The sequence below is a fragment of the Canis lupus genome, chromosome 9 (genome assembly GCF_003254725.2).
Source record: "Canis lupus dingo isolate Sandy chromosome 9, ASM325472v2, whole genome shotgun sequence".
Taxonomy (NCBI): Eukaryota; Metazoa; Chordata; class Mammalia; order Carnivora; family Canidae; genus Canis; species Canis lupus.
This window is the reverse complement of record NC_064251.1, coordinates 53,641,939-53,653,835: the sequence shown is the minus strand read 5'-3', so window position 1 is coordinate 53,653,835 and position 11,897 is coordinate 53,641,939.

Below are 11,897 nucleotides of genomic sequence, written 5' to 3'. Positions count from 1 at the left end.
TTCCTTCCTTCTTGGTTCTTTTCCTGAGCAGTGATTTCAATTTGCTGCTGGCTCTTTCTGGGCTGGAGAGGAGAGGAGGACTGGAGGAGCTCAGGGCCCCCACCTGGCGGGTTGGGTCGGGGTCTGTCGGGGTCGGGGTCAGGGCCTGGGCACTGCCCCTCTCTCCTCCTCCCTCCTCTTCCTTTCCACTCCACCCCCACTCCCACCCCCACCCCTGAGTCACAGGCCAGGATCGGACACACCTGCAGTGCACATTGATTGCCTGATTAAGGGGGAGATTGATTGGTCCCTGCTGTCATTAGCATATAGTTAGCAGTGACCCCTCTGCTTGGCCTCTGCTCTGACCTGAATGGATCAGTGAGCAAGATGGGAAATGGGAACCCAGTGAGAGGAGGGGCTGGGCGAGGTGGGGGCACAGAGGCTTCCCAGTGCCAGGTGGGGGAGTGGGGGGAGAAAAAGGGGGGCCCAGAGATCCCCTCCCCTCACTTGGCCCAGAACCTTTCACTGGGACCCATGGACCTTGGTTTTTCCTCTCTTATAGGAAGGAAGACTGAATGCATTTCTCCCTAAAGAAGCTTTGCTGAAGTCAGAAGAGGGTTGCCCTTGCCTACCTTAAGCCTTCACCAGCCCCCACCTTCCTAGCTCCTCTGCCTGCCTGGACTGGAAGCCCCCCTAAGCAGAGCTCTCTCCTTCCTGAGGACTCTTACTTTCATAGTGGTTCACTGTCATTGTCCTGTAGAGGCAAGGAGCCAGCTGCTCCCCTGGGAACTTGGGACTCTACAGGCACAAGTGTGGAGTAGTGTGGAGTAGGAGCAAGGGCAGGGCTACGGATCCACAGCCCCCCAACCCTCAGATGAAAGCAAATTTGAAACCGTCAGAGTACATAAAACCACGTCCTGCCCCATAAAATGAAGCCACGGTTCTGCGTGCCCGGCGGCAGGAAAATCACAACTTTTTCAACAAAGCCAAACCCAGAAGCACTGTGTGGTCTGGGAAAGGTTGGGAGAGGCACCCCCAGAGCCCCAAACCCCAGGGAGTCACCCAGCCGGGGCAGAGTACCTCCTGGTCCCCAGAGCATGTGGGCTGGGCCTGGAGACAGCAGCATGTGTGGTGGTCTCGGGATCCGCTTCAGCATCCTGCTTGATCACTTAGCAGCTCCGTCACCCTCTGCAAACTCACACCCCCTCTGAGCCTCTTCCGCCTCATCTCTGAAATGGGGTGATATGATCTGCCCTAAAAGGATCCTTGAAAGGCTCACGGGATGGTTGGCACGTGTGGCTCGGAGCGGGCACTCAACAGTGAGCCGTGGACACCGGCACGCAGTGATACCTGCCTTGTGATATGGTTTCCTTACTGATCTCCTGAAAGCACACTCTTTGAAAACAAATACAGAGGATTATTGGAAGCTCTGTAACCGCAGGGAACACATCCCATTGATCCTGGCATCACTGATGGTGTGCACAGAGCCCAGGACATAGCAAGTGCGCTGACGCTGGGCGAGGGGAAGCTCGGGGTGCTCCCGGGCTCAGCCAGCCCCTTGGCCAGGGCTTTCAGAAGATGACAGTGCTGAACAAAATCAAGCCCCGACCACCCGTCCAGCTCCGCAGAAGGGCGATCCACGGAGCAGGGGATGGCAGTGGGCACCACGGAGGGGACCAGGGCGGGCCGGAGGCCTGGTGAGCATCGGGCTGGGATGGGCTGGGCAGAAGGCAGTGTCCCGGCACCTGCTGGAACACCCTGGTGGCAGAGCCCAGGGCATCAACAGCCTCGGGGTAAGGTCGCGTACAGTTTGCTGGGGCTGCTGCGACAAAGTACCACAAACCCAGTGGCTTGAGCAACAGACATTTATCGCCTCTCAGTTCTGACAGCTAAGAGCTTGAGATCCAGGTGCTGGCAGGGCTGGCCCCTTCTGAGGATGGTGGGGACCCACTGCAGCCCATCTTCTGTGTTTGCAGATGGGCCCCTTCTCCTTTTTCTTAACTTATTTTTTTAAATGTAGGGTTTTTTTTTTTGTTTGTTTAAGATTTTATTTATTTATTTGTGGGAGACACACACAGAGAGAGAGAGAGAGAGAGGCAGAGGGAGAAGCAGCCTCCTTGCGGGAAGCCCGATGTGGGGCTCGATCCCAGGGCTCCAGGATCACGACCTGAGCGGAAGGCAGACGCTCACCTCTGAGCCACCCAGGTGCCCCATGGGCCCCTTCTCCTTGCGTCTCTTCACACTGTGTTCTCGTTGTGTGGACCTCTGTGTGCAAGTCTTTCTTCGGAAGGACAACATGTTGAATTGGGCCCACTCTAATGACCCCACTGTAATTCAGTTACTTCTGTCGAGACCTTGTGTCCAAATATGCTGACATTCTGGGGTATGTGGGGTTAGAATGACAACATATGAATTCTGGGGTGGGAGGGGGGCAGACATTTCAACCCAGAACAGGTCACTCTGAGCTCAGAGCAGGGACACGGCCGTGAGGCTGGCATGCAGACCAGTGCCCTGGGAGAGGAAGCAGCGGCTGGGGGCGGGGGGGCGGGGTGAGACAGGAGGTGGTGGCGGCGGGGAGGTGCCCACCAGGACCAGGCAAAGCTGACAGTGCCAGCCGGGGAGGCCGCCCCAACTGGCTGGGCCGGAGAAGCTTCCTGTGAAGCCACAGCCCTTTGAAACATTGACTAATAAGGTTTTCTTCTCTTTCGAAGTTGAATGAGTCAGTAGCTTCATATAGGATCCCATCTGTCCGCTCCATCCCTGCCAGTCGGATTCTAGGCCCCCGGCCAATTGAAAACACCAAACTAGCTTAGTATGAATCTGCTCAACGACGAGTTTTGGTGAATGTTCTGTTTTCCCTCGGTGGAAGAGAGGCCTCTTGACTGCCCTTCTGGGTTGGGTCCTGCCTCCAGGATGAATCTACAATCCTGCAGCCAAGGAGCTTGGATGGCTTCTGAATTAGTCACAGGAGGCGGAAAGCAACAAGGAGATGGAGGAAATGAGCTGAACAGACGGGAGGCGTCTTTCCCCAAGGTGCTCGGGGCGGGAAGGGAGTACCCGCAGCAGTCTCAGCCCTTGGCCACTGTAGGGCGAGCCTTTCTTTGCCTGGAGGTCTCTCTGTCGGGACCCTGACCCCCGAAGTCTGTGCCTGACACATGTCATTAATAACTGCAGAGTGACACCCAAGTGCCCAGTGGGCAGGGAGTGTGTGGTGCCTCTCGGCAGGGCTCTCAGGGGGACAGCACCCACACCACAGCTGCTGGGTGGCACTGGATGGCGCCCCAGGGCTCATAGAGCCTGGGTCAGCTGCCAGAGGGGGTGCAGAGGGGCATGCTTGCTGCTGGCTGTACCCTCCTTCTCCGTGTGGGAAGATGTACAGCTCATGGGGGCGGGCACCCAGAGACCGGACTTCAGCAAAGGGCAAGCAAAACCCCTCAGTGTGTCCGCGGAGCTGCCACAAAGTCCAGGTGCTTTGCTCTGATGCAGCTGCGGCAGCAGGGAGGAGACACGGAAGGGCGTGCGTCCTGCCCACAGTCAAGCAGGGCAGCTGCAGGGAAGGCATCGGAAGACGTGTCCCCTGGGCACAGAGACAACAGCTGTCCACAGGAAGTGGGCAGAGGACCATTTGGGGGCCTTTTGTGCAGGGAACCCCCCAGCAGACCACTCAGTTGTCAGCCGATGCCCTTACCACATTGTCCCCACGCCCCCACTCGGACAAACACCTGCCACTGCTCTCAGGACCCTCACTGTTCTCGACCGATCGGAGACAGGCCCAGCCTGTCTCCCTCTGCCCCTGGCCACCCTGGCCGCCCTGGCCTGAGGCTCCCGACTCCTCGTGTCCTGCCCCCGTCACCACTCATGGTTCCTTCTGCCCCAGGGCTCTCCCCTCTTCCCCCTGACTGCTGACCTCTCTCTTCTGATGCCTGGTGACCAGACGTCAACCCCGGGCTTCCTTTCCGGCCTTTCCTCAGCCCCCGGCTGGCCCAAGGCCCCGTGTCCTGGGTTCTCATCGACTCCCGGCTTGAGGTGGCACATTCGTTCCTGGGACCATCTGCCCTGCCAGCCTGGAGGAGTCCCTGAAGGATAGTGCTGTCCCACTCGGTCACCGTTTCATCCCTGGGGGCCAGCGTGAGGCCTGGCACATAGAGGTGCTCATGAGCCCTTGCTCAAAGGAAAGAACGAGTCCAAAGGCTCAGGTGCCCAGAACCAATGCTACCTGGAATGGTCAGGATTCCTGACAAGGGATTCAGTCGTCTAGAGGGTTTCTAGCCCAGTCCTGGGTTCGAATCTCCATTCTGCCACTGACTGGCTTAGTGGTGGCCTTGAGTAAGTGGACATCTCATCTCTGGGCAAGTGTTGTCACCTCTTCCTTGTACAGGGCAGTAGGAGGAGGCAAGGAGGTGACACGGGACAGGGAGCCTGAGGCTCAGAGCCCAGCACAGGGTGGGCTCAGCAGGAAGGGGCCAGTTGTCCTGCCGTCTCTTGTCCTACAGGCCCGGGCACCGCTCACTCTTGCTCCCGGGTGGGGGCAGGACAGCTCTCCTCTGGCTGACCCACAGCCGTTGGAGCTGGCGGGGCCGTGCGGAGACCTGGAGGGCTGTGGGCTGCAGGCAAGCTGGGGCAGCGCCCCCACTCGGCCCCGTGATTCTGAGAGGAGCTGCCATCGCCCCCACCGGCCACCCCGCATCCACAGCCAGCACAGCCTTCGGGAGAAATGAGGGGACTGGCCGCCTCGCGGGACAGCACGTCCTCCCTCGGTGCTGGCTGCCGATGCTGCCCTGGGGACTCTGCCCGGGGCTTCCCCAGTGCTCTTCCTCTCCCCTCGCCTGGCCTCAGGAGCTGCTCGGCTGGGTCATTTACCAGCAGCACAAACTCAGGCTCCCTCAATTGCCGGAGACTCAGTTTCCTCATCTGTAAGGTGGGGGCAGTAATCCGTACCATGCACAATGAGATGTTCATGCCTGGCACGAAATGGATCCCAAAGAGTCTGGGCTCCTCCTCTCTGCCCACAGTTTCCTTGCACTGTGCGAATGTCCCCCTGGGGTGATCCAACACCATCACCTACATTCTAGAAGCAGCAGCCTCCTCTCCAGGCTTGGGGCAAGGTCTCTGATCCCCTTGCCACAGCCTGGTGAAGGCACAGAAAGGGTTCTCACCAGCAGGAGGCAGTGTTGATGAGAAGCCACCAGCCCAAGGAATTGAGGGATAACGGGAATTTCAGGAGTGGCATTTGTGGCAGGATACTTTCAGGCAGGGGCTGCTGTGCCCGTTGAGGTAATGGCTTGGGTGAGGACAGAGCTGGAGGGAGGCAGGGGAGCAAAAGCCACTGTGCCCTCCGGATGAGGTGCCGAGTCCCAGCCCCTCCACTCTCCGGTGTGTGACCTTGGACAAGTCTCTCACCCTCTCTGAGTTCTCCTCCAGAAAGGGTGGGTGATAATTGGCGCTAATCCCCCCAGAGGGGTGCGCTGAGGGCTCTGCACGGCAGCCTTGAGCACGGCGCCCAGCCCGTGGCCAGTGCTCTGTTCCTTAGTCACACCGCTGCTGTTCCTATTTTCATTCCCAGGAGCTGGCTGCGTGTTGGGCAAATTCATCAGCCTCCAGCCCTCGTCGCCCCAACAGCAAGGCTGAGGGACTACAGTTTGCGGCTTGGGGAGGGGCAGGCATGGCCAGGCTCCTACCAACCCGGTTCCTTGGAAAATATACATAATTTTTTTTTGCCCTTGGACTGGCAGACAGAACGAACACGGTTCCGTCTTTACATCTCTAGAATAGCCAGCCCTTCACAGGGAGCCGGGCCTGAGCAGCTTCCCAAGCTCCCGGTCGGCACCTGCGGATGGACCAGACGTTCCTCTGCGCGCACCTGACAGGCAGGGGGCGGGGAGGGCCGGGAAGGGCAGGCCGGGGTTAGGATCTTTTCGGTAGACTGACTCAGCAGCACGGATGGTGCGAGACCGCCCTTCAGCACGGATGGAGCGGAGGCCCATGAGGCTGAGGGCCTTGGGCAAGGTCGCTGTGTCCCTCCCCCCAGGGCCACTCTGGCATTCCTGGGGCCCTGGCCAGTGAGGCCGACAAGCCCAGAGCATCAGGGAGCAGGCCAGCGGGGGGGTGGGGTGGGAGAGGAGGTGGGGGCCTCTTGGGATTGCCAGCACTTGAGGCTGTGGGAGGGCTAGAATTTTCCGGGACCTTCCTGCAGGAGCGGCGACCCTGGTCAACCTGCCAGTCTGGGCATGAGCTTCTGGCGCTGACCCAGAGGCAGCTTCCAAATGCTTTCAGGCAGAGGGCACTGGGAAGCCAGCTCAGGCTCCCCTGCTTCCTAGTTTGGGGGGCAGCAGGGTGGGGGGCACCAGGCTGACACCCAGTGGGAGGGAGCCAGTCACTGCCTGCAGGTGGATGGGGCAGGCTGAGCAGGGCCTGGGCTGAGTGGGGACCGTGAGCGCGGAGCTGGCCAAGCAGGTGTCTCTGCAGCCCATCTCCCACGTCTGTGGGTGAGCAGAATGAGATGAGGAGGGACAGCAGCAGGGATGGAGACAAGAAAGAAGGAGAGACAGGGGGTGAGGGGGAACTCCACCCTGGCCATTAAGTGTGAGTGAGGAAGGGGCCCTGGCGGTGCCCCCTTGTGGCATCACCTGCTGCCATGGCCAAGGAGCAGATCTGTTCCCATGAAATGGCCAGTGTTTCCTCTCCCCTCCCTCGATGCCACTTCCTGCTGTGATTTGCCATCACCTCCGTGGGAGAAGCACTGAAATGACCAAGTGGCCGCTGTCATCGTCCTCTGACCATGGTCCCCCATCCCCTGGCTATGTCCCTCCTCTCCTCCAGGAAGCCTTCACGGATTTCTCTCGGCCCCACTGAGTATGGGGGGCGGTGGGTGATCTTACATCTCTAGAATAGCCAGCCCTTCACAGGGAGCCAGGTCTGAGCAGCTTCCCAAGCTCCCAGTTGGCACCTGCGGATGGACCATTCCTCTGCACGCACCTGACATGTAGGGGGCGGGGAGGGACGGGGAGGGCAGGTGGGGGTTAGGATCTTTGCTGTAGGCTGACTCAGCGGCATGGATGGTGCGAGGCTGCCCTTCAACAGACTGAGAGAACAGCAACACTGCGCCCTGAGCCCTGAGTGCTTCCTACCTGGGGAGGACCGGGCTGAGTGCTTTCTGGGCAGGGGGTCCGACTGCACCTTTGACACGGACCTGACACAGCCATGGAACATCAGGGTCACGGAATGAGCAGCTCAGAACCAGCGTTCCTTCCCACCAACTGGGGATGGCAGACATTCCACTGGCTGGCTCCCATGAGTCTGTCTGGTGGTGGGGAGCCCTGTGCTAAGGATTCAGCAGCCATGCTTGAGCTCAGTGGGAAAGGGCCCTGGGATCGATTAGCAATGTCTGCCATGGGTGTGGGTGGGAGAGTAGTAGCCTGAGTGCTACATGTCGCCTTGTTGGCTATGCCCTGCTGGTCCTGAGTTGCTAGATGCCTTCCTGCCCCAGCAGTTGAGAAGTCCACAGACTTCACTGGGGCCTTACAGGCCCATTGGTCCTAGAGCTGAGTCCAGGGTTATCACAGAGAGACCCGGGGCACCGTGAGGATCTGGCTGGTGTGTGCACTGGGCATTTGCAGTGATGCCCCAGTGCTCAAGGCTTTAGGCACTTTGGATTTTAGACGGAGCCCACAACAGGGAGAATGCTGGAGTTTGCAATAAACGTTTTCAGAGAACACCTTTGGAGCTGGTCTATATTATCACAGAACTCCCCTGGGATGTGAATAGGAGGGCTGTTGGAATCTAGTGCAGCACTTTCATAAAAGCCAAATGAAATGCAAGCTCTGGCGGCCTTTGGCTCCCATGACCTTGAGCTGCTTCTGCATCTCAAAGCTGCAGAAATAAATTCTCCTCCATGCAGTCTGTAGAGGTGCTTCTCAGCGACCTGCTGTGGGTGCTGGGAGCAGCCCAGGCCCTAGCAATAGTGAGTGTAGATGGGGTGCGTACTGGAAAGGAGTGAGTGAGCAAACGGCATGTTGTACCCAGTTTACTAGGTGGACCAGGTTGGTTAAAATTTGTTCATCTGAGAAATTGGTTTTCTACTCTTTTTTGGTGAAATTTAACAAAGGAAAAGCTCATGAAAATGGAGTCAGGATGCTGGAAAGAGGAGCTTCCGTGCACTGTGCCACCCGGAGTCACTTACAGGAAGAATCACCACTCACAGACCCCAGCAGAGGCATCCGAAATAGGAGGGAATCACAACTACAGACCCAACAGCGAGGATGGACGTTGCATCTCCTGCAAGGAATCTGCTACCCTAGCGACTCGGCCAGTGAGGAACTGCCTTCCTGCTTTTCTCCAGTGGCCTTCTGTTCAGGACAGCCCCTCCCAACGTTCTCCTCCTCCACAAAATAACATTCCTCTCTTTTCTTTGTTGAATTTGCCTGGGGTTTGCCATAGCTTGCATGTCCCGAATTGCAATTATCTGCTATTCTCGAATAAACCCATTTTCATGGTAAAGTACCTGGTGGTTTTATTTTGTAGGTTAACAGTTTGTATTACCTTCTGGGTCTGAGGAAGGAAAGGAGAGTCTATGGTCCTCATCCATAGTGGTGAAATCTAAAGTGGAAATGGACAAAAAAGTAGGAAAGACAACAATGATGATCATGACACTAACGATGCCAGGTACCACCTGCCAGGGGCTGGCCTTGTGCCAGGCTCTGTGCTAAGTGATTCTAGTTAGTTTCTGCAACAACCCCATCAAAGAATGCTATCAGTCCCGCACTGCAGATGAGGGAATGGAAGTCCAGAGAGACTCATGCTGTCAGTGAGAGTCAGAGCTGGGGTTAGGGCTGCTGGCCTCTGGGGCCTTTGCTTCTGATGCATCCGTGGTGGCATCAGGCTGCCTGGCTTTGGGTGTGGAGGCTACCATGCCAGCCCCTGGTCAGGAGGGGAGCTGGGGCATTGACCCCATGGGAGTCATGTGCATGGGCCTCCCAATTCCTTCCCATGGTACTTCTTGAACTCCTGGTCTTGGAACTGGAACTTGGGGCTGGGTCTCATCAGAAGATTTTAGACTTCTTAAATTGCTAGAACCTTTATAATTTAGCAAATAAGAATGCGACTTGGATCCACAGACAACATGGTATTGACTGGCTTATTGGCATGATTTTGGGTTGAAGTTGAGAACAAATGCACTCTAGTGGAGGCCTCACGGGACAGGATGAAGGCGCCTTTGAGGTCACCGAGGTTAGAGGTCATAATGCCCCATGAGGAAGAAGGCCCCTGGTGGGGTATGGTAAGCCAGGGCCATGCCCCATCTTTTCTTTCTCCAAATTTTTGTTTACTCTTAAGAAGATCACACATAAAAAGGGGCCCATGAGTGTATGAATTAGTGCCCATGAGTGTATGAATTTTCACAAACCGAACACCCATGTAATCAGCACCTCATGTCAATGCAAATGGAATGAATGTTTTAGAACCTTTTAGAATCCTTGAAAGAAGGAGAGAGAGTTTCATTCGAGCCCAAGTTGGGACAGCTGCCCGGGATACACAATCTTCACAAAAGATGCTCCAGAGAAGGAACATTTGGTGCAGGGTTATATACATTTTTTACATTAAAAAGTTACAAATCATTGGCCATTTCAGAAAGCTTCAGACTTTAAGTTTCTATGACATGCAGGGCTCTATGACTTTAATCTTATGGGGACCAGGGAAGTTTCTTTCCTTTTTCTTATCTTTATGTGCGGAATGCTCCTTTTTTTGGTTATTTTTTTAAACGAAACAGATGTACAATGTGTGCTCAGGGCAGAAATAGAGCCCATGCATTGAGGTTTTGCCAAGTCATTTTGACCTTGGTAAATATTAAAGTGCAGATTCCCTGGGAGTCTAGGAGCTGTGCCCACAATCATTAAAAGTTGAACATTTCCTTGATTGTAGCACTCAGAAGGCCCCTCACGTCTCTCTTTGCACTTCACGTAAGCGGAATTATACAGCACCTGCTCATTATGCCTGGTTTCTAATGTGCGCCATTGTGTTTGGGAGACTCACCCACATTGCCATGCGCAGTGGCAGATGGGCACTTCGCATTGCTATATAGTATTCCTCTGGCGAGGAACTCCACACTTCACCCAACCTCAAGTTGTTGGGTTTCTGGGTGGGTGTACACAGGGATAGTATGAATATGCTGGTGCACGTCTCTTCCTGAGCGTGCTTGTGCATTTCTGGTTGGAGCAGAGTTGCTGGGCCATTGGGTGTGTGTATGGTTAGCACTGTTAGAGACTGGCACACAGTCTTCCACAGTCATGTTCTGACCCCCATCCCACCAGCAGTGGGTGATGGCTGGAGTTGATCCACCTCCTTGTCAACTCTTAGTATTCTCCATCTTTTTCATTTTGGCTCTTCTGAGGGGTGGGGTCAGTGTAGTGGCACAACACTGTGGCTTGCCCTCACATTTCCCTAATGGCCAATGTTGAGTTCTTGTTACATGCTTCTTGGCCACTTGGGAAGCTGGTTAGCCTCTCTGGGAAGTACCTGTTCAGGCCTATTTTTCTCCCAAGATGTCTGTCTTTTTCTAACTGGTTTGTAGGAGTGTTCTAAGTACAGGTCCTTATTTTGCAAATAAGTGCTACTCTGTGGATTACCTTTTCCTTCTCTTCATAGGCACCTCTGTTGAGTGGACATCCTTACAATAGTCCCATCTATTAATTTATTAATTTCTTTCATGTGTGAGAATACATTTGGCACCCTGTGTAAGACGCCTTTGCCTCTTTGGAGGTCACAAAGATGTCTCCTCTAAATGTTGTACTGCTTTGCCTTTCACATGTAGATATGCAATCCATCTGATTTTTTTTTTTTTTTTTTTGTAATTTGTGAGGAGGCATGTTTTTGAGAGGACCTTTCCATTCTCTCTGTCCAGGCTGGCCCCGTTGACTGTGTTACGGGGAGGAGCTTCTGCTTCTGGCAACTCTCTGCTCCGTTGCTCAGTTTGTCTATCTTTGTGCCAATCCTATGGTGTCCTAATTACTGTGGCTTTATCATGGGTCTGATAACTGGTAGCACAAGTCCACCAACCTTGCCTTTTGTTTTTATGATCTTCTTGGCCCTTTGCCTTTTCATTTATGTTTTATATCAGCTTGTCATTTTCCACCAGAAATAAGCCCACTGGGATTTTGATTGAGATTGCATTGAGGTTAGATATTACTCAGGGGAGAAGAACATATTTACAGTATTATCGTTTTCCAATCCATGAAAATGGATGGTCTATTCCTCTATTTGCTTAGACCCTTGTTAACTTGTCCCCAGTAGCGTTTTGTAGTTGTCAGTATAGAGGTCTTGCGCATCTTCCTCAGACTTCTTCCTACTCTGAAACTTACAGCTACTTTACAAGATTAGAACAATGACCAATCCTAGCTCCTACGTGCCTGCCTTAAACATGCAGCTGTTCTGTCCCAGCTGAGCGGGCCTGTGAATGAGAGGCCCTCGGAGGCCAGATGTTCTGCATTTTTGTTTTTAATCTTCGGCTTTTAAAATCCTGGGCCTTGGGATGCCTGGGTGGCTTAGTGGTTGAGCATCTGCCTTCAGCTCAGGGCGTGATCCTGAAGTTTTGGGATCGAGTTCCGCATCCGGCTCCTCACAGGGAGCCTGCTTCTCTCTCTGCCTGTGTCTTTGCCTCTCTCTGTGTCTCTCATGAATAAATAAATAAAATCTTACAAAAATAAAATCCTTGGCCTCGATGGTGTACATACAGAAGAGAGTTAGCACAGGAGGCTTGAGGCAGCGTTCCTTTGAAAGGCCTGCTTGCAAAGCGGGCCTTGGACTGACATCTGGGGAACTTGGATTTTGGGACAGCTTCCACTGCTCCCTAACTGATAAGAATGGCTCACTGTGCCTAAGTTGTTTGTGTAAACCACGAGGTTTGCTGATCTCCTGCTTTCCTTTGA